The following is a 22,766-nucleotide window of genomic DNA, read 5'->3' as shown; positions in this document are numbered from 1 at the left end:
AGCTATGAAAGGCACCTCTGCGCCTTCCACGAGACCGGCAGAGGGATTTTCTGCATAAAGACGCGATCCCGGCCGCTTCCTGGCAGAGACTTATCTCCGGCGCGCTGTGACGCACGCGGTGAGTGGCAGAGGGGTGGCTGCACCGTGGGCTCTGCGAATCGATGGCCGTGCGTCGGTCGCTGTACACGCTCCTGCACCCCCCTCCTCCCACTCCCTTACAACCGCGCCTGCGCAGCAGAGATAGGCGCCGCCAGCGTCGGCTGTCTGCGGGCGTCGCGACGCAGGCGTCATTTGCTGCTCCGACGGCAGGCGTCCACGTAGTCACATCGCCCGCTCTCGCCTAGCAGACAGCAGGTAGGTGCGCTGCGGGCCGGCATAGATGCTAGGCGCTACCATCTACCCGCCTGCCAGATGCAGACGGGGAAAACCCGCCGGTTAAAACCGATGCCGGTGTTTTAGTTCTGAATAATCGGTATTTGTGTGCTCTCGGTTATAACAGATGATTTTACTAATAACTGGGTAAAGAACCGAAATACCAATAATTAATTGCAGCAGTGCTAAAATTTATTAATAAACGTTTCTTAAAGAATGAGTAATTTATATACGTAAACTTTGCATTGCTTAACAATATTGCTTTATTATAAAAAAATGGAAAAGCGGTCATCGCTATTTTAATAACAATGCCGACAGAAACGAGCAACAAACACATTGCATTAGAATCATTGAGACAATAATGTTACCATGTGGTGTGTACATGCAGTGTGCAGACTTGATCTTTATGGTCTGTCGTCCAAGGATGTCAGTTGTATTTCAGAATGGCACCATCGCTAGTCCTGAAATATGAATGACGTAGGCTGCTATATTTGCTCTAAAAGATTAAGAACAGGAGCAGCCCAAATTTGTGAAATAATATAAGGAGAAAACTTAAAACTAAACACTTTATTCATATTTTGCTAGAAAAATAGAAAGTAGCTCATCAGCTGACAGTAGCTAAATAACAGGGCTTTATCTGCTTGTAAACCTTAAGAACGTACCAATTAATTAGAAAAATATAGCTCTTCAATCGGAGCTTTCAGTCTTCAGCACTGACTATTCGTAATGCCCAAATAGTGGTGTCATTCCCGAATACATCATGACTTTTGAGCAGTGTTTCAAAATACTAGAATGAATAGGAGAACACTGACAATTTTTTATGGTACAAAACTGCTTATCACTTTTTGAGAAAATTTCAAACGGTGGACAGACTAAGTTTTCTTTTATTTGCCTATTTAATAATTTGATTTTATACATCTTAAAACTGAAAAAGTCAAAATGTTTCAATCTTCGTTCAATGTCTACGTTTAATATAGAAAATAACAGGAATAAAGAAACCAAAACTCGTTTATTTCGGAAACCGGTAATTTTGAGCTGTTTTAATAGTCCAGTTAAACCGGCGTTGAAAAGAAGACATCACCGAAAAGCAATTGTTTCAGAGATACTCGCCATCCCTATCTGCCATTCTCATGAGGCTAGGGATGGCGGTTATCACCAAAATAATTGGTTTCGTTTATATCGGGTTCTTCGACACCAGTTTAACCACTGTGTTAAAACCGCACAAAAAATCTGTTTCTGAAATAACCGATTTTTGTCTTCTATATTCCTGTCATTTGCTGTAATAAACGTAGAAATAGAACCAAAAGTGAAAAGTTTTTGCTAGCTCAGTTTCAAGGTACAAAGTATCAAAATACTAAATTAAATAGGCAAATGAAACAAACTTAGTTCGTCCATCATTCACTGCTTTTCTCGAAAATAAATACGTGGTTGAATACTATAGAAAAATCACCAATTTTCTCCCAATAATTCTACTTTCTTATACTCGGCTCAAAATCATGTTGTAATCGCGTATCATAGCACTATTTGATCTTTGGTCAGTGTTAAAGGGTGAAAACTGAGCATGGAGAACTGTGTTTTTGTTGTTGATTTGTCAATTTCCAAAGGTTACAAGCGAAAAAGGCATATTATGTAGACACGATGAACAGAACAGCTACTTTCTATTTTTGTTGCAAACTGTGAATTGTTAAAAGTTTCTCTCTTACGTCATGTCGCAAGTTTGTTGTCTGCTCCCATTCTTTTCTTTTAAAGCAAATTGAGAATTCTACTTCGTTGATACCGCACTTCATAAGACACTTCCAGAGTAGAAATGGTGCCATTCTGTAATACAACAAATGTTCGAAGACTGCAGCGTGAAACTAACACACAGACCAGATGGGGCAAGTGTTGAACACTGCATGTACAGGCTATTCATCCAAAAAGCCATGCCATATGGTAACATCTACAGTATTCTCTCAGGAATGCTATACCAATTCTTACACTATATGCTGTTCCTCGTTTCAGTCGGCTTTGTTAGTAAAATAGCACTTATCACTTCCTCATTTTCTATAATGACGCAATATTTCAAAGCCATGATAATTTTACGAATATAAATTACTCATGTTTAAAAAAAAAGGTTTATTTAAAAGCCCATAATTTTAGCACTACTGCTATGGCTAACTGGCCCTGCAATTTTCACACAGTTATGACTAAAATATGAAAAACACGTGTTATAGCCGGCAACGGCGGTCTCGCGGTTCTAGGCGCGCTGTCCGGAACCGTGCGACTGCTACGGTCGCAGGTTCGAATCCCGCCTCGGGAATGGATGTGTGTGATGTCCTTAGGTTAGTTAAAGTAGTTCTTAGTTCTAGGGGACTGATGACCACAGTTGAGTCCCATAGTGCTCAGAGCCATTTGAACACGTGTTATAATAGAGACCAAATACCGAAAAATATCGGTTATTCAGAGCTAAAATACCATTACCAGTTTTAACCAGTCAGTTTTCCCGGTCCCTACACGAGGTGATAGTTTCGACCGCGACCTGTTCTGGATTCCTGACTCTTACGGGGCTCCCCCTCTTCTTCCCTGTTCTATTACTACATCACAATCTGCCAATGCGAATAAATAATTATAAGCCAGTTGCTCCAGAGACCGTAAGATTTTGTTATGCTTCGCTTAAGACTGTCATCATGTATGAAAAATATTTTTGTGGGCGGTAGGTAAAGAGGAAATTTAATTTATTTCATAACATTTTTTAAAAATCTTGCTGAACTGTTCCGGTTTGTGGTTATGTACAATACTAAAACACCAGAAATTTCTACTTACTGCTGACGCCATTGTTCGTAACAACTTTTTTCTAGAAAAATTGAATTTGACAACTATACATTTTATGTGAACACTGTTCACTTTTCATGGACATTTGTTTCGAAAACAGCAAGTCTGACAGCGAGGAGCTATTTGAGACGAAATGATTGTTACACAGACTCGCAGACTAATTTATTGGTTTTGCTTGCGACTATAAAATCCACTTACTACATGTAAGTCCATAGACCAAGAATGTAGGCAAGAGATAAGAGTTCTAATCAATTTCAGTTATTATTATAAGTGGGCGATCAAAAATTTTCTATTTGATGGTGTTCCTACATCGTATATGCAACTTCGCACGACTCCGATGCAGGTATACAACCACAGATGTAGTAGGTGGCTAAGAGATTTGCGTGAAATATGTATCTTCCCGACATGCATGCGGTAAATGCGGAAACGTGAGCTAAGGCGACGTTATTACCAAATACGCCCAAACAGGACCATCGTGCTACGAGGGTAATCCCAAAAGTAAGGGCTCCCACTTTTTTTATAATTACATAGACCTGTTCATTTCTACAATGGTTTAAATCAGTTTACAGCTTGAACATTTAGCTATTTTTGGACATAGTCACCATTTCTCTCGATGCATTTTTGTAGACGCTGCGGCTGTTTTTGTATGCCCATGTCATACCAGCTCGCCGCCATACTATTCAGAAAGTTCTGAACCTCTTCTCTCACCTCGCCGTCGGAGCTGAAACGCTTTCCAGCCAAATGTTCTTTTAACCTAGGAAACAGATGATAGTCACTGGGCGCCAAGTTAGGACTATAGGTGGGTGGGTGATTTTGTTCGACTGAAACTGTTGTAGGAGAGCAACGTTTTGCCGAACGATGTGTGGGCGAGCGTTGTCATGGAGAATGTGTACGCCCTTGCTCAACATTCCTCTTCTCCGGCTCTGAATTGAGCGTATGAGTTTTTTCAGAGTCTCTCAAACCGGCAATTCAGAACCCGAGAAGAGGAATGCTGAACAAGAATGTACACATTCCCCATGACCCACACGTCGCTCGGCAAACCGTTGCTCTCCTGCAACAGTTTCAATCGAACATAATCACCCTGACTTGGCGCCCAGTGACTATCACCTGTTCCCTAGGTTAAAAGAACATTTGGCCGGAAAGCGATTCGACTCCGATGACGAGGTGAAAGAAGAGGTTCATAATTTTCTGAACAGCATGGCGGCGAGCTGGTATGACATAGGCAAACAAAAACTGCCACAGCTTCTACAAAAATGCGTCGACAGAAATGGTGATTACGTCGAAAAATAGCTAAATGTTCAAGCTGTAAACTGATGTAAACCATTGTAGAAATAAACTGGTCTATGTACTTATAAAAGAAATAGGATACCTTACTTTTGGGATTACCCTCGTATTATTCTTTCCTTGGCTGCCGAAGGAGGAAATCCGATAGACATTCATCAGAGAATGAAGAATGCGTGTGGGGCAGCACGTCTGTCGAAATGTGGAAGTGGGCCAAGCTCCGTGCTGACCGCGATATGCGTAAGTCGCGTGTCCCCATATCGCAAATGTCTTAACGCAGAGGATACGTCAACTCAAGTGGAAGATAATGGAGCACCCTCCGTATTGTCCTGATCCTCTGTCCAGGCCGTTATCACGCCTTAGATCCCTTAAAAAGGGCTTTGAAACGTCGACGATTCCTGTCAGAGGATATGCACCAGGACACGGCGTTTCGCCAAATGGCTATCTTAAAGCTGGTGGACTTGTTGGATGATTGCCTCAACGCTAGCGCCAGTTTTGCCTGCTTGACGCACCTGTTGTGAACTGTACAAGCTTGGAACTGGAGCTCTGATTGCCCATTATAAACTTTGTGTTCTGCCTTACGGCAGGTCTTGTCATGGGGGCAGCCTTGTCTGAGAGGTCCACCGCATGAGCCTCTAGGAAAGTGAATCCAGTGGTGGTTTCCCATTGCCTTCCACTGGCGATGATGAAACGATAATGAGGACATAAGAACATGCAGTCCCTGAGCGGAGAAAATCTCCGACCCAGCTGGGAATTGAACCTGGGCCCCTTGACATGACAGACAGCTGTGCTGACCATTTACCTACCGGGGTGGACATTTCCCGTTATAAATAATTATAAATATGAGTCATATTAATTATGCAAACTTATCAGCTGTGGGCTACGTATAAGCTAATTTTTTCTTCTTGTGAGAATTTGTTTTAGTGGTTGAAAGTACCTTAACGATGGCTCCCTATGTCTGGATGCTACAAGGCTACTTTGCCACTGTTCGTAATCAGTATTTCTTATTCTAAAAAAAAAATAATAGTACTTGAGACTTCCAGGGTTGACGCTAACAAACCTACGTTCCCACTATCATACGAATATTAACAAACTTTCAGCTGTGCAAGGAATCTCGTAATTTTCTGACAGTAGGAGAGTACATTCTGGCCACCCTAGCCAAAAATTATTTAAACCAAACCATCATTTACGACTGCCAGACGTCAAGGAATCGTCTGTGTGTCATAGAAGTCAGCATAGAAACTTCTATCCTCTGTAGTCAAATAGGGCTCACTTCTTGGTCCCTTGCTTTTCTCGCTGTATGTCAATGACATTTGATCCGTGCTTCATTCTTATAACTACCACTACTGACGAAATCCCACTATATCTCTGTCCCAACCTTACGAACGTGGCTCCTGCCGTATCATGTGCAAATGACGATGTTTCTTCAGTATCACGATGTGGATCTTAAAGTAAACCAGAAGTAGCTACATCTCATCCTCAAATCACACCACAAGTTGATAGGAGGATACTTTCGTGAAGCAGTTGCTCAAATACTTCTTAATAATATTCGATTACCGTAAAACAGTGAACGATCTTAGCATAATCTTGAATGAGCGTCCAGTTTGGATGAGCACCCAATTTGGGAAGATCGAACTATTGCAGCATGTGTGAAATTTCTCTTGCCTGCAGGCAATGCAAAAATTTAGAAAAAAGTCATCTCAGATGAAACAGGAATTACAGCTGTTTTTAAAATTAAAATTTAAAACAGTCTTGATAGCAATCTTGTTAAAATATTTTTTTTTATTGGAGTGAGTGGTTTCGATTTTATGAAAGAGTCATCTTCAGACTCCGGAGCGGTGGATGAACACTGCTAGATTGGTTCCGTCGACCCTCGACGCTCGTGTAACTGCTGTTTTTGGTCTTGCCAAATATCTACGCTGTGATGTACGCCAACACGGTATAAATACTAAACACTGCAGACAGCTCGAGGTAGCCATGAATCGTTGCGTCATACCAGCGTGTGACAGGGAGTTGTTAGAGCGTGTCAGTCCTTCGTCAACCTCTACTCTGGTTGGATGTGACCAGAGAGGCCAAGAGATTTTCACTCACTCTATTTACTTCCTTGGTTTGATAGTCACCCTTGTGCTCAGTATGTCTCCTCACCAATAATCAGTCTATGACGTCAGTGCCAGATTAAATATGCTACATCCAGAATTTCAGCTGTACCTTTGAATAACACTAAATACAGGGTGTTCAAAAGCGGCATTCCCTAGTCTTGGGAGGTGATAGTATGGACCAAATCAAGAATGAAATGTCCAGTAAACATGGGCTCTGAAATATATTGGGTAATTTCTTCCACCGTGTACAAACGCTAGTGATTGATCGATGAGAGGATACGGAACAAGAAAGTCTAATGAGCTTATGTCGGGAAATGCATGGTTTCCATGCTAGAGACAGTTTATTGAATCAAACATTGTTATAGAGATGCGGTCTAATACGCGCTGTGCCACGCAGCCACTGTTACCGTATGTGCTGAAAATGGTTTCCATGTGCCTCAACGCATGCACGCACGCGCCGTTGTATGTTCTGTCTCACACGTTCACATCAGCCAGGCTTCAGGTGAACAGTGTCAAAGGCAGCATGAATACGCTGCTCCAGTGTCTCCACATCTGGAATGGGGTGTTCAAACACGATGCTTTTCAGATGGCCCCTTAACCAGAAATCGCACGGGCTGAGATCCGTTGAACGAGCAGGCCATCCAACTGGATCCCCTCGTCCGATCCGTCGACCAGGAAAGACACGATTGAGATGCGTTCGGGTGTGGGCTGAAGGACTTACCATGTAACAGCTGCATAATCGTCCCAGCAGGAGAGGCAAAGTCACCCGCAAGAAACGCAGGTAGCTCCGTCGTGTTAGGCGACGTAGAAGAAAGACTGGCCCCAAAATAGGGTCACCAATTATCCCAGCTCACACATTCTAGCTGCACTGAAGCTGACGATCTGCTGACCCCATACCATGGAGGTTCTGCATACTATCCCACAAACGACTTACAAAAATTGAAGATACCACTCCATGTAAAGATGTTTTCATCTGTGAAAAGGATGGATGACACAAATCGTGGTTGCCTAGTGAAGTAACCAGCGACAAAACTGCTGACGATGTGGACGGTCTGTCGGTTGTTAGCCCTGCACACGCTGTAAGTGCTAAGGGTAGTAACAACTGTCACGGAGAATGTCCCACACTGTCGTTTGGCTTTCCCTGCACTGGCGGGTTAACTGCCCAGTACTGACACCGCAGTCGCCTTCCACAGTGTTGATCACATTTTCCTCCTAGGCTGGCGTTCGAAAATGTCGGGTTTGTCCTTCATGAATTAGTGCTTCCTGAAATGATCCTGTCTCAGACAAACGGCGAAACACTGTTGCATATATTGAATGCTGTGGAGGTTGGCGGCGGGGATTGGTCCCCTTATAAATGTTGCCCGCCACTCGTAGCCACTTGTTTTCTAAACATTCATGGTGGTGTTTGTTTGTTCTATATCGTGTCTCCCTACCACTTTCGCGCAACGACGCTCTGAGCGTGTTTTTTAGGGAATCGACTAGTTTGAACCTGGGACCTGTTGCTGGTAAGGAGACGCCAGACCACACATGACATGTAGAATTCAGAAGAGTTCAGTGAGACTAGCGATGATATAACCAAACACTAAATGATCTCAGCGTCAGCTCCACTGCACTCCCTGTAAAAGAATCTTAATACTAACTAAATTCAGTGGAAAGGGTTCAAGGCTTTCCTACTTTTAGTTAGCTGGTAAAATAACGTCGAAAAAGCAGTTAAGTTTACCATTGGAAATTTTATTCTACTCACAAAACATCGTTTATAAATTGCACTATTGATAAGAGGAAATGTTTTAATACAGGATGGTAAAAACTAACTGCGTTCAACAAAAATGTGAACGAATATTCCCTGAATGGGTTTCCAAGTTCTACAATTCACAAATTCACAAAGAATGTCCAGATAGCGTGATGCAGTAATCGTTTCGTATCTGAAAAATGGGCCAATGATTCCTTTGGAAGAAATGGCGGCCCAGACCAGTACTTTTTGAGGATGCAGGGACGATCGGACTGCAACATGGGGCTTTTCGGTTCCCCATATGCGCCAGTTCTGTTTATTGACGAAGCCGTCCAGGTATGACTTATGCCATATGACATCAATAATCTAGGTTTAAGTTTCACAAAAGAGAAAACTATCAAAATGGTCTACACTGACCCTCAATTATCTTCAGTTACTTATCTAACTTGTCGTAAATTACAGTGGCTGATGTGGCTTCTCAATAACTATATAAAAGAAAAATCATCGCGTTTCAGATCTGTTCAAGTGGCAAATGTGAACACCATGAGTTTTATTTAACGATCGACACTAGTATTACGCAAAAAGGGGGTGTAACAGATGAGACTTCTGCAGTTCTCAGTGAAGCCTTACGCGCTCAAAAATGCGGCATCGCGTGCGTTCATTACCTTGTCGGTGTTTAGGCAGCGTCAGGGCAGCGGCGGGCAGCACAGCTCCGCTCTCCTCGCCATCTCGCAAGCGACTCCCCTAGCTCCTCCTTACTACAATTTACCGAAGTTGGTTTAAAAAAACTATCTGGCTGTGTTTTCATCTGACCAATCAGGGTCTCAATGTTAACCTTAAGCTCCGCCTACAAAAATTCTGTCTATCCAATGAGAAACGTTATACTTTTCGTGGTGGGGCAATGTTTTTAAAGTTTGCAACGTAACAGAGACGCTAAAAAGTCTCACGCTGAAACCTGCAGCTGGTGTGGTCCTTTTAGCGTTATCGTAAGATCTACACTGTTTTTTCTGGAGGGCTCTATCTTTTAACATGGGCTGGGGAGTGATCGTAATGTAAAAAAGTCTCACGCTAAAACGTGCGGGTGGTAGTCTTAGAGGTAGGCTGCCGACGTGGGTGTCCAGTCCGTCCCTTATCGTAGGGCCTTCTAGCTTAACACGGATCTGCTCTCGGCTTCTGTTCTCGTTTCTCCCCTCGGAACTGCGTCGGTCTTACGGTGGGAAGGTATGACATGCATTTAGGCATTCTTGTGTTAGTCTGTGGTATTCCATTTGCTCACTCATTACACGTATTACTTTGGTTAATTTAATGTCACGATTTATTCCGAGCTATGTGATATACTACTGGATTTGCTTATCATGTCAGGGTTTTCATGGAAGGTGTTGGATTTGCCTGACACCTTACAGTTTTTCCGTAAGTAAACACCATGTCGGCAAGTCTCGATTCGAATACGAAACCATTGTGTAGAACACTGTATCGCATTCACTATAAGGTGGGTCAGGAACAGAAGAGAATCGCAACATTACCAATGACTATGGCAGGGGAGGGCGGTAGGGGATGACGTATGAGATGCAGTACCACCTTCAAAAACCATGCCTTAATTGCGGCTGTAACAAAGTATGATTGAATAAATGGTCTCCAGCAAGTAAATCATGCATTTCAAACGTAAGTTCATAAAGCTTTTGTTTTGTATCTCCTCATCGATCAATCTCTAAAGTTTGTACACGGTGGAGAGAATCATCCTGTTTACCTTAAGAGCTATGAGCACTCGTCGAGTAGAAGAGACGTATCATGATCATTGTTCTTATTCATTTTAGAACTCATGTGTAGTGGAGATCTATTTGGATTTTCTTGAGACTACAGTCCCTCCAGATATGGAAGACTTACGTGCAAACACGTTGTATTTCGCAATTTCAAAGTTACGACTGTGGAACAAACTCCGCTGTAACACACACTCCTTTGTGCTCTTCCTTACATGAACACGCCGATTTCTCTGAAGGCAATGTAGCGTTTGGCAAGCAGCAGCAGAAACCCTCGCCGTGAGTGGGTGGGCTGAAATACTGAAATGTAAACTCGGGATGGCTTACCATGAAGGGCAACTAAAAAGGGGGTCGCTGAATATCATCAACTTAACCGCTGCGCTGTAAGGGTGCTGTGGGTGAAAGCCAAATGGGTCCTGCTATGAAAAGAAATTGTGTTGTCGGGCCGTATGGCAGGTGACAGGTGGCTATCCCGTTGTTGTTATTGTTGTTGTTTTTGTTGTTGTGGTGTTCAGTCCTGAGACTGGCTTGATGCAGTTCTCCATGCTGCTCTATCCTGTGCAAGCTTCATCTCCCAGTACCTACTGCAGCTTATACCCATCTGAATCTGCTTAGTGTATTCATCTCTTGGTCTCCCTCTACGGTTTTTACCCTCCACGCTGCCCTCCAATACTAAGTTGGTGATCCCTTGATGCCTCAGAACATGTCCTTCTAGTCAAGTTGTGCCACAAGCTCCTCTTCTCGCCAGTTCTATTCAATACCTCATTAGTTATATGATCTACCCACCTAATCTTCAGCATTCTTCTGTAGCGCCACATTTCGAAAGCTTCTGTTCTCCGCTTGTCCAAACTATTTATCGTCCACGTTTCACTTCCATACATGGCTACACTCCACACAAATACTTTCAGAAACGACTTCCTGACATTTAAATCTATACTCGATGTTAACAAATTTCTCTTCTTCAGGAACGCTTTCCTTGCCATTGCCAGTATACATTTTGTATCCTCTCTTCCTCAACCATCATCAGTTATTTTGCTCCCCAAATAGCAAAACTCCTTTACTGCTTTAAGCGTCTCATTTCGTAATCTAATTCCCTCAGCATCACCCGACGTAATTCGACTACATTCCATTATCTGCTGTCCAATGTCTCCAGAAACATCTTCGCTCGTCATCGGGTTTCAGTTCGAAGCAGGACTCACCACTGAATACATTTCTACTCCATACAGCCAGATTGTGTGCCGAATAGTCTGCAGACGGCCCAGACAGCAGTGGGATATGAATCTGTCTGTCGGCCGTAATACTGCTCCAAGACCAGGAGTAGGAGCGGTGGTATGGGGATAACAGTACTTGTCTGTTTGTCATCCGCGGCATCCTTACATCACAGCTGTAGGTCGACGAATTCTACGCCCCGTTTTGTGAGCCTTTGTGCCAAGCCATCCTGTGTTTACATTTCAGCAAGATACTGCCTGCCCGGACATGGCTACAGTCTTGTACCGCGTCTGATCGTGCTTGCCAAACCCTACAGTTCCCCAGTTGGGAACTTTTGGACCATTATCACTGATGACTTGTCCTCTTGTTAAGTTCCTCATTGTTCTCATTTTCCTACTTCTCATTACTTTCCTGTTTCTTCGATTTACTCTCAATCTACTTACTAGACTGTCCATTCCATTCAACGGATCCTGTTACACAGGATAACAGCTAGTCATACGTAAATAAATGAACGTTTACCGTTGACTAAAGCCAAGTCGGAAATCTATATATCCACTGTTAATGAGATTTTTGGTTTTTGTTCACTAATGGGGAACAAACGCACAAAATATGAACACAATTTTTAAACTCCAGAGAAGAACTATAAGAATAATAACCAAAAATATTAGTCGAACTCAATGTAAAGATCTGTTCAAAACACTGGGGATTTTAACTGCTCCATGTGAATACATTTACCAGTCAGTTGTACACATCAAAAATAAAATTGGTAACTACTGCACGAACAGCTCTGTCCTTGCCCATGCAGCAAGAGATAGACTCAACTTACATTTACCAAGAAAAAATAAACATAAAACTCAAAACAGCATTTTGTACCAAGGAATAAAACTGTACAATAAATTACCAAAAGAGATTAAAGAAATTGAAAAATATATACTTATTTAAAAAGGTAGCTAAAAAGTACCTGTTATGCGATACATTTTCTTCATTGGAGCATTACTTAGATAAAACAGAGTAGGGTTTTGATAAAAAAAATGTTATCCAAAAAAAATAATGATTATAAAACATCCAACATTCCACCTAACACCTTAACTTTGTTTTTTTTTTTTTCCTTTGTAGAAATACTTGCTCCCAAGCTACGCATAACAACACAACACACATCTCACTCATTATGGAGGGACGATGAGTTTTTCAGGATAGCAAGTGGGAAGTAGCGGTACAAAAAATGGACCAGAGACCACCAGGTGTGTGTGTGTGTGTGTGTGTGTGTGTGTGTGTGTGTGTGTGTGTGTGTGTGTGTGTGTGTGTGTGTGTATGAGAGAGAGAGAGAGAAGTGTAAGGAAACAATGTGTAGTGCGGCACTACATTACTTAGTAATTTATTTGTAAAAAAAGTATTGTATACCAGGAGTAAATCTAATGATTGTCTCCGACTAGAAGTGTGTAAATACATGTTTATCCGAATTAGCTTATTTTAAATTGGTCTAAACTTTAAATAGTTTGACTTGTCCTATATCCTTGTAAAAAGAGATCAACGGATGAATAAAGCTGTTACTACTACTAATGGAAAATGAGATGTCAACATATCGCCCAATTGCAAGGTAAGAAATTAGTGTTTTAGAGACGCAGAATATGAGACCATTACTGTTTTGTAACTGATCGCTCGCTTGCGCTGTCGTCATTGTTCGGGGTCAGGATTTTCTCTGCCTCGTGATGACTGGGTGTTGTGTGATGTCCTTCGGTTAGTTAGGTTTAAGTAGTTCTAAGTTCTAGGGGACTGATGACCTCAGATGTTCATAGTGCTCAGAGCCATTTGAACCATTCTTTTCGTCATTGTTAATATGACGGAAGATCAGAAATTCGTCGAGTAGCTGGTTTTTCAGTGAGAATTTATCGAAAATATGCAGTAATAAAATGGGACTTTCAAGTGAATATTTTCTTTGGATTTTCAAACTATTTTCGTAAAGTCATAGTTCATCACCACCTACTAGCGTCTCTTCGTCCAACTTAGGGTAGTCGAACAGTTTCACATAAGAGTCTTTGCAAGTAGTCTGCAGAATTTCGTAGTCGTACTTCCGGGAGCGATTAAGATCTACTAGAGAGAGTTGTTGTTCTCGAAACAACATATATGATAAAAGCGCAGGTGACTCCAGTATATAACAAGGGTAAAAGACCGGACCCGCAAAATTGCAGACCAGTTACCTTATCCTGACAACTCTTTTTTGTTGTCACATTGAAAACTGTCTAAAAGCGTGTATTTTTTAGCTAATATTGTGACATTAAACATGTCATTTTAACTTAGACAGTTGTCTTCAATCCTAGAATAAGTACACCACAAATATTGCAACTTACACGTTGGACAGCGATATGAAATGGAACAAGTTTGTAAGCATCACAGTAGACAAGACGTGTGGCCGACTTCGTTTCATTCGGCGAATTTCGGGAAAGTGTAGCGCACCTATAAAGGAGACGGCGCGTGTAACGTAGTGCGACCCATTCTTGAGTACTGCTCGTGTGTTAGGGATCGCCTTCGTGTTGGATCAAAGGAAAACGTCGAAGAGATCCGAAGCGGGCTGCTAGATTTGTTACCGGAAGCTTCGATCGACATGCGAGTATTACAGTGATGCTTCGTGAAGCTGTAGTGAAGACTACTATCTTCTTTGTAGCGAAAAACCTATTCGGAAAATTTAGAGAACCGTCGTTTGAATCATACTGCAAAACGATTCTACTGTCCCCAAGGTACCTTTCGTGTAAGGACCACAAAGATTGTACACATCAACACTCGTACGGAGCAGACACACACTCGTGTTTTCCTCTTTGGCTTTGAGAGAGGAACAGGAAAGAGAATAACTAGCAGTGGTACAGGATACTCTCCGTCATTTAACATAGGGTAGCTTGCGGAGCGTGGCTGTAATTGTAGATTTAAATGTAGAAGAGAACTGACCTGTGATTTACCACGCGACGGAGGTATGATTAAGCGTACGGAAGACCGCAGGAATTCGATTTTGCCTGAACATTTATCTCTATGATGGTTCCATTATGTATGGATTGTGCACAATTTCACTGAATCACGAAAAAGCTTACGTTAAATACACTAATGGCCATTAAAATTGCTACACCAAGAAGAAATGCAGATGATAAACCGTTATTCATTGGACAAATATATTTTACTAGAACTGACATGTGATTACATTTACACGCAATTTGGGTGCATAGATCCTGAGAAATCAGTACCCAGAACAACCACCTCTGGCCGTAATAACGGCCTTGATACGCCTCAGCATTGAGTCAAACAGAGCTCGGATGGCGTGCACAGGTTCAGCTCCCCATGCAGCTTCAACACGATACCACAGTTCATCAAGAGTAGTGACTGGCATATTGTGACGAGCCAGTTTGCTCGGCCACCATTGACCAGACGTCTTTAGTTGGCGAGAGATTTGGAGAATGTGCTGGCCAGGGCAGTAGTCGAACATTTTCTGTATCCAGAAAGGCCGGTAGAGGACCTGCAACATGCAGTCATACATTATCCTGCTGAAATGTAGGATTTCGCAGGGATCGAATGAAGGTTAGAGCCACGGGTCGTAACACATCTGAAATGTAACGTCCACTGTTCGAAGTGCCGTCAATGCGAACAAGAGGTAACCGGAACGTGTAACCAATGGCACCCTATACCATCATCCCGGGTGATACGCCAGTATGGCGATGACGAATACACGCTTCCAATGTGCGTTCACCGCGATGTCGCCAAACACGGATGCGACCATCCTGGTGCTGTAAACAGAACCTGGATTCATTCGAAAAAATGACGTTTTGCCAAGGTCAGTGTTACTTGATCACTGCTCTTACCCAATAGCAGAATCTTTGCAGCAAGTGAATTGCGAAGCGTAAAAGATAAAAGGAGCAAAACATCTTCATACAAGTAGCGCAAATGTTAGGAAAAAAATTTTTGGAAGTGTCAAGACGCGAATCACCGCGCAAACAACTCAATACATCATTGTGACTCGGCTCATTACGCTAAACCAACAACACGCTCCAGACATCTATTCATATTATGTTAGCCCTTGCTGAAAACCTTAGTCGTAGATATTTTACTAATTGAAATTTAATTATAAAAAATTGTACCAAGGACAATGCGTTATGGGTGGATCTTCAGTGTTTCGCTGCCTTCAAATAGCCCACTCTCATATTACGCAAGTTACAATAATTCTTTGGCCACGTATGTGATGTTTCTCATTATTTTATTGGAACGAATCACACAGTTAACAACGGTTTTCCGGTGATTCTCAATTTGCTGGTGCTCAGAAACGGCATATATACGTATAGGCTTGAAATGAATGCCAATATGGCGCCTCACAACTCTGTACTGAAGGGAGACGGCGTGCGCGTGACGTAGTTGGCGTTGTGCCAGCTCATTGGTTAACGCTCAGACGCGCGCTCAGAATATCTGACATGCCAGATATTGCTCTTCACGTTCGGAAAGACTCGCGAACGTGCTGTTCCACGCTATGACGTCAGAACTCGGCACGCTCAACGTTCGAATACACAATCCGTGTGCCGACGGATTTAGGTTTAATTATTTTTAAGTTCTAGGGGACTGATGACCTCCGATGTTAAGTCCCATAGAGCTCAGAGCCATTTGAACACTATCAGCAAAAAACACGAGTTAATGTTTGATTGAAATTACCCGAAAATTTTTCTCCTTCCGTTACCCAAAATAAATAAAGATACGTCGACGTAAATTTTCATCTAAAAAAACTAGGCACCTACAAACTATGTTATGAATGTATCCACATCATAGTGTAAAAACTGTTTTAAGAACTGGTTGGAATATGTACAAAAATTATAAATGCGCCCTTTTTGAGAATAAATAAGAAAATAGTACAAGTTTACTTCCATTGTTTTTGGAAAAACTGGAATTCCGTTCTTCGCGTATAAGTAACTTGAATCTCAGAACATCGATACGAACCGCTGTCAACACAGAGTTACCATGGTGGAAAATTCCCTGCTAATAGAAATTTTAATTTCACTTGTTCCTTTCTGGTTACGAGACTCCGGCTTTCCTGACTGACTATGAATGAGACATAAATAAACGAACCAAACTGTCGCTAAATCCTCAACAGGGAAAGCTCTAGCGTTCCGGATATTACAGTGCAGCCGTGCGTTTGGAAGGTAATATCTCGTTTAGGCTGTTTAAAAATTTCATTATTTCCGCAGGGAACTCAACATCTGTGGGCTTTCATTTCCGCATTACAAAACGGGCATATCCTAGCTTAGTAGCGTTCATTATTAATTCCGTATTTCAGACAACAGCCATACAGCCAGCGATATTATTCCACATGTAGTGTTTACAACTCCATTCTCACGTAATACTTTCGGTGGTAGTAACCGCTTTGTTAGCTGAGATACACTGCTCTGCAAGACTTATGGAAGAGCTAGATGAAGTAACACAACACATTCACAGCTCGAGCGAAATGAAAGTATGGGAGCATGTTGGAGGTTGCAACGGGACATCATCCTCTAGCATATTTTCCTCAACAGTCGTTATCGATACCAGTATTACTTTTCGAATTTTAGGCAGCTCCGTGATAACTTGGCTGTTTTTCTGAAAACTTTCATACACTACTGGCCATTAAAATTTCCACACCATGAAGATGACGTGCTACAGACTCGAAATTTAACCGACAGGAAGAAAATGATGTGATAAGCAAATGATTCACACAAAGTTGGCGCCGGTGACAACACCTACAACGTGCTGACATGGGGAAAGTTTCCAACCGATTTCTCATAAACAGCAGTTGACCGGCGTTGCCTAGTGAAACGTTGTTGTGATGCCTCGTGTAAGGAGGAGAAATACGCACCATCACGTTTCCGACTTTGATAAAGGTCGGATTGTAGCCTATCGCGATTTATCGTATCGCGACATTGCTGCTCGCGTTGGTCGAGATCCAATGTCTGTTAGAAGAATCTGGAATCGGTGGGTTCAGGATGGTAATACGGAACGCCGTGCTGGATTCCAACGGCCTCGTATCACTAGCAGTCGAGATGACAGTCATCTTATCTCCATGGCTGAATGGATCGTGCAGCCACGTCTCGATCCCTGAGTCAACAGATAGCGACGTTTGCAAGACGACTACCATCTGCACCGTTCGACGCCGTTTGCAGTAGCGTGGACTATCAGCTCGGAGTCCGTGGCTGCGGTTATCCTTGACGCTCCATCAACGACTAATCTGGGTGCACGAATGGCAAAACGTCATTTTTTCGGATGAATCCAGGTTCTGTATGCACCATCATGATGGTCGCATCCATGTTAGGCGACATCGCGGTGAACGCACATTGGAAGCATGTATTCGTGTGTTACGACCCATGGCTCTACCCTTCCCTGCGAAACCCTACATTTCAGCAGGATAATGCACTACCGCATGTTGCAGGTCCTGTGCGGGCCTTTCTGCATACAGAAAATGTTCGACTGCTGCCCTGGCCAGCACATTCTCCGGATCTCTCGTCAGTTGAAAACGTCTGGTCAATGGTGGCCGAGCAACTGGCTCGTCACAATACGCCAGTCACTACTCTTGATGAATTGTAGTATCGTGTTGAAGCTGCATGGGCAGCTGTACCTGTGCACGCCATCCAAGCTCTGTTTGACTCAATGCCCTGGCGTATCAAGGCCGTTATTACGGCCAGAGGTGGTTGTTATGGGTACTGATTTCTCATGATCTATGCACCCAAACTGCGTGAAAATGTAATCACATGTAAGTTCTAGTATAATATATTTGTCCAATGAATACCCGTTTATCATCTGCACTTCTTCTTGCTGTTGCAATTTTAATGGCCAGTAGTGTATTATTTTATACACAATGTTATATGTCAAGCTAAAATTTATGAAAGAGAATTACTTTATTTTCAATGTAACAATGGATAATTACTAGTTCTGAATGTGTAAGGGTGAATTTAGACTGGAGCGGCAGTGAGAATTTTTGTCGAGTACTGAGGCGTGCCAGGGTAATCCGTGTGTCAAAGTGACATAGCTGCTAAAGCACCTGACTACTAACAAGGGAACCTCCCCATCGCACCCCCCTCAGATTTAGTTACAAGTTGGCACAGTGGACAGGCCTTGAAAAACTGAACACAGATCAACCGAGAAAACAGGAAGTTGTGTGGAACTATGAAAAAAATAAGCAAAATATACAAACTGAGTAGTCCATGCCCGAGGTAGGCAACATCAAGGAAATTGTGAGCTCAGGAGCGCCGTGGTCCCGTGGTTAGCGTGAGCAGCTGTGGAACGAGGGGTCCTTGGTTCAAGTCTTCCCTCGAGTGAAAAGATTACTTTCTTTATTTTCGCAAAGTTACGATCTGTTCGTTCGTTCATTGACGTCTCTGTTCACGGTAATAAGTTTAGTGTCTGTGTTTTGCGACCGCACCACAAAACCGTGCGATTAGTAGACGAAAGGACGTGCCTCTCCAATGGGAACCGAAAACATTTGATCGCGAGGTCATAGGTCAACCGATTCCTTCACAAGAAAACACGTCTGATATATTCTGTACGACACTGGTGACGGCATGTGCGTCTCATGACAGGAATATGTTGTCCACCCACCTAACTTGTAAACTTGGCGAATGGGTAAAAAGATTCTTCTACCTTGCCCGGTTTAGGTTTTCTTGTGGATGTGATAGTCGCTCCCAAAAAAGTGATGGAAACATAAGAGTTTGTCAAATAAACTGCAACAAACGAATGCAAGTTTCACAGTCGCACAGTTTTCCCTGTGCTCTGTCAAAACATATGTTTCTAACGTTTTCAAATTTTTCCGTGTGTAGACCGTCAAATCCTGCATATGTCCAAGCAAATCCGAACATTTCCTGGAATTTTGGAGACCGAAGTTGAATATGTGTGTGTGCCTGAACTTTGATGATTGACACACGATCACGTAAACAATACTGCTCTGTGTACCTGTGCAGCTTCGCAAATTCATAGAATCTTTTCACAAAGTATTTCACTTGCCGAAAACCTCGCATCGGAACTACAGAAGGACAGATAATATTTGTCTGAAAATAAAAAATTAATCTTTTCACTCGAGGGAAGACTTGAACCAAGGACCTCTCGTTCGGCAGCTGCTCACGCTAACCACGGCGCCCCTGAGCTCAGTTTCCTTGATGTTGCCTATCTTGGGCATGGACTACTCAGTTTGTATATTTTGCTTATTTGTTTCATAGTTCCACACAACTTCCCGATTGATCTGTGTTCAGTTTTTCAACTTATAACTGAGTCTAAGGGGGTGGGGTGCGATGTGGAGGTTCCCTTTTAAGCAGGAGACCTGGGTTCGATTCCCAGCCTTCGTACAAATTTTCACTCACTGCTCGAGTCTATTTACATAAAATCATATCAGTGCGAGACCAGTTTTGGAATTATTATTTCACTGCGGTGGTGGTCTGCATTACAACATGTCCAGAACACATCTCGATCCTCTCACACGAGAAAGAGTCGCCAAAATAGAGGGAGAAGAACGAAAGAGAGGGGAAGTCGTTGACCATGGTGAATTGCAGCAGGTAAGATGGGAGCTACGGCGAATACTGGGTGCCACTGGAACCACATTTACGAGGACGTAAGGCGCGCAATATTACGCTCAACAGTGGCTTAGTGACTACATGGGGGGGGGAGGGGGGTTGATATCTCTCCCCGATAAGCAGTACGTTGTGATCTGTTGACACCTGCACGCCGCTGGCACCCTTTGTGATGGTGCCAAGAGAATAGAGGCAGGACCAGTGGGTAGCAGGTGATCACTGCGCACTGACGAACATAGGTGGTGCTCACATTGAGAGATGACCGTGTATTTTGTTTTGTTTCTGCATTTTGTGGGTTTGTGGGTTTGTGGGTGTGTGTGGGTGTGTGGGTGTGTGGGTGTGTGGGTGTGTGGGTGTGTGGGTGTGTGGGTGTGTGGGTGTGTGGGTGTGTGGGTGTGTGGGTGTGTGTGTGGGGGGGGGGGGGGGTGAGTATTGCACGTTGTGTAAATTAAATTAGCGGATCAGCACTCGGCATCCACTGCTACCGTGACCGTCTGATATTTCTGCTGAGAAACTGTGAATGCAACTGAAACCTCTCGTCAGCACAACGTGTGCGATGATATTCAACCTGTATTGAAAGCTGTCTATTGAAAATAGTGTTTTTTCACTCAATCGGTGCGACGTTACCTGAAAAAAATATGCGCTTATTTCGGAAATGCGAGCTTAATGAATTACTCTGGCGTTTTACGTCCCGCGTGCATTAAGTTATTTATGTATACAGCAATAACGAGCAAAAAGCATCGAATGTTTGTATTAACAACGCGGGGACAGAAAATAATCGAATAAACTGGCAGTACGTGACGTACAAAGAGATGGACTGGGGCCAGGGGAAATAATGCGGCCAGCCTGTTAACAAACAACAAATTTCCGGAATTCCGTTTCTCTTACGTAATACGTAACCTAACACGTGTCGTCATAAATGGAAACCAACATCTCAATCGCTCGACGGTTGCATACCAGTTGCACGTCAGTTATGGAGAGGATTTTAATTTTTTTTCCTTCGTGGTGTTTCCAGTCGAGAGTTTTTCGTTACAGTTGCGAAATGTTTTGCAGCGTCTGACTGCACTGAAAACATGTGAAGGGCGTAGTAATTTTATCTGAGAAAACATGGTCTGATGTCAACGTAACTTCGTATAAGTACTTACGTAAATTATGAGAGTTGCAAATCTCCAGTGTGCATTAGCGTTGCTCTTGTCTTGTAATGCTACCAGCCGTAGTAGGGTGTATGAAAGACGTGAACATCAGCTTTGAGTTGTTGCTGTGAAGGACACGGAAATGCCACGCACTTACGTGGGACAGCGCTATCAGCACCTGAGCAGGAGAGGACTCTCAATAATTAACGCAACATTTTTCTTTCTTGGCAGATTTTGGTTGAAAAAATGAGGAATTTGTTTGGGAACACCGTGGAATATTCCGGCTTCAGTCATTATAGTTCTATTCTAATGCTATCAGGGAACATGCCAAAATCCTTCAGAAAAACAAAATTCATAGCAATACTGAAACCGGGTAAACCAGCGAACAGAAAACTGCTAGCTATTGCCCAACCGCCCTTCTGAGCTGCTCCTGCAAGCTTTTGGAAAGAGTCATCCTCAATCGAATAGGTCCAAAGATCCATGAAGTTATCTCCATCGAACAGGCAGGATTCAGACAACAGAAGCTGCCCAGACCAAGTGCTCAGCTTAACTACACACACAGAAGCTGGATTCCAACGTCGCCTTAAAACGTCAGTTGCTTTTATTGCTCTTACAGCTGCATATGATACAGAATGGGACAATGAGTCTTGTACAAACTCGATAGTGTAATACACTACCAAACCACAATCAGGCTCATAAACAACACGCTGTCTCAGAGATATTACCAAGTAGTCCTTGGCATGCAACTAAGTAGACAGAAGAAACTAATAAAGGTCATCCACAAGGTTCAGTTTAGGTGCCAATCCTGTTCAACTTGTATACATATGACCTCTCTGAAATCGAGTCAAGGAAGTTCTATGCAGACGATCTGGCCTTCGCTACCCAGCAGAGAACACTTGAAGCTGATGAGGTGATCCTACCCGCAGATCTAAGCACAATAGATGAATACTTCAAAAATTGGAGACTGATACCAAATCCAACGAACACTGAAGTCAGGTACTTTCACCTTAACAACAGAATGGCCAATGCGAAGTTGAATCTCCTTTCATGATCAGGTCCTTCACCACAAAGACTCTCCAGAAATCTAGGAGTGACTCTTGAAAGAACCCTCTCTTACAGGAAGCAAATTTCTAGCAAAGCTGAGATCACGGAATAACATCATACAGCTGAGTGGTATCTCAGGGGGCGCCGCCTTAGGGCTGTTCTATTCCGTTACTGAATACTGTGCCCCAGTGCGGCTCAATAGCACACATGTGAGAAAAATTGACGTAGAGCTAAATGCAGCAATGACAGTAACAGGTTGTATCAAATTTACTCCTTTGTACTGGTTACCAATTTCTGTCATAACAGGACGGTGTTGGCAGTTTGGGAAGTTAGACAGAACAGTACGAGTGGCGTTAAATGGTTGACCTAATGATCTTTGGACACAAAGTCTGGCTTGTAATCCTTATTCCAGCGTGCAGAGTGGAAGGTGCCCTTGTCTTTCACATCAAAGACCAAGTGCATGCTGGTAGTGTCTGCCCAGTGAGCTAGTAACTCCCCACTGACATCGACGGTGTCACACCGCCAATCCGTTTGATGGGTGTTCACGTCTCCATTGTATATTCTAGGGTGATCGAAAGCCGGCAGAACTGCGGAGGTCCAATTCACACTTGGAGGCTTGTACAGGTTGACAATTTTTAAGTCGTTTATCTGGATTACTATTGTGTAGATGTGGTTTAACGTCTGTAGAATCAATTACATTCACTCTACTACTGCACCAGGAATTATGTCACCCGACACAGCAACGATTGTGATAAACAAGACCAGCAAGTGTTAGTATA

General features: G+C 42.9%; 1 protein-coding gene across 1 annotated transcript in view; it reads left to right on the top strand.

Moving 5' to 3' along the window:
- Nucleotides 1-243: 243 nt before the first annotated feature.
- LOC126293281 (uncharacterized) overlaps nt 244-22,766 on the top strand; it is a 626,955-nt gene continuing 604,432 nt past the window's right edge. The window contains exon 1 of the mRNA XM_049986403.1: nt 244-354. The gene's annotated coding sequence lies outside the window, so the exon portion shown is untranslated. The remainder of the gene's footprint in view (nt 355-22,766) is intronic.

This window comes from Schistocerca gregaria, chromosome 10 (assembly GCF_023897955.1).
Source record: "Schistocerca gregaria isolate iqSchGreg1 chromosome 10, iqSchGreg1.2, whole genome shotgun sequence".
Classification (NCBI taxonomy): domain Eukaryota; kingdom Metazoa; phylum Arthropoda; class Insecta; order Orthoptera; family Acrididae; genus Schistocerca; species Schistocerca gregaria.
The sequence above is the reverse complement of the archived record's forward strand: the minus strand, read 5'-3'. Positions and strand labels throughout refer to the sequence as shown.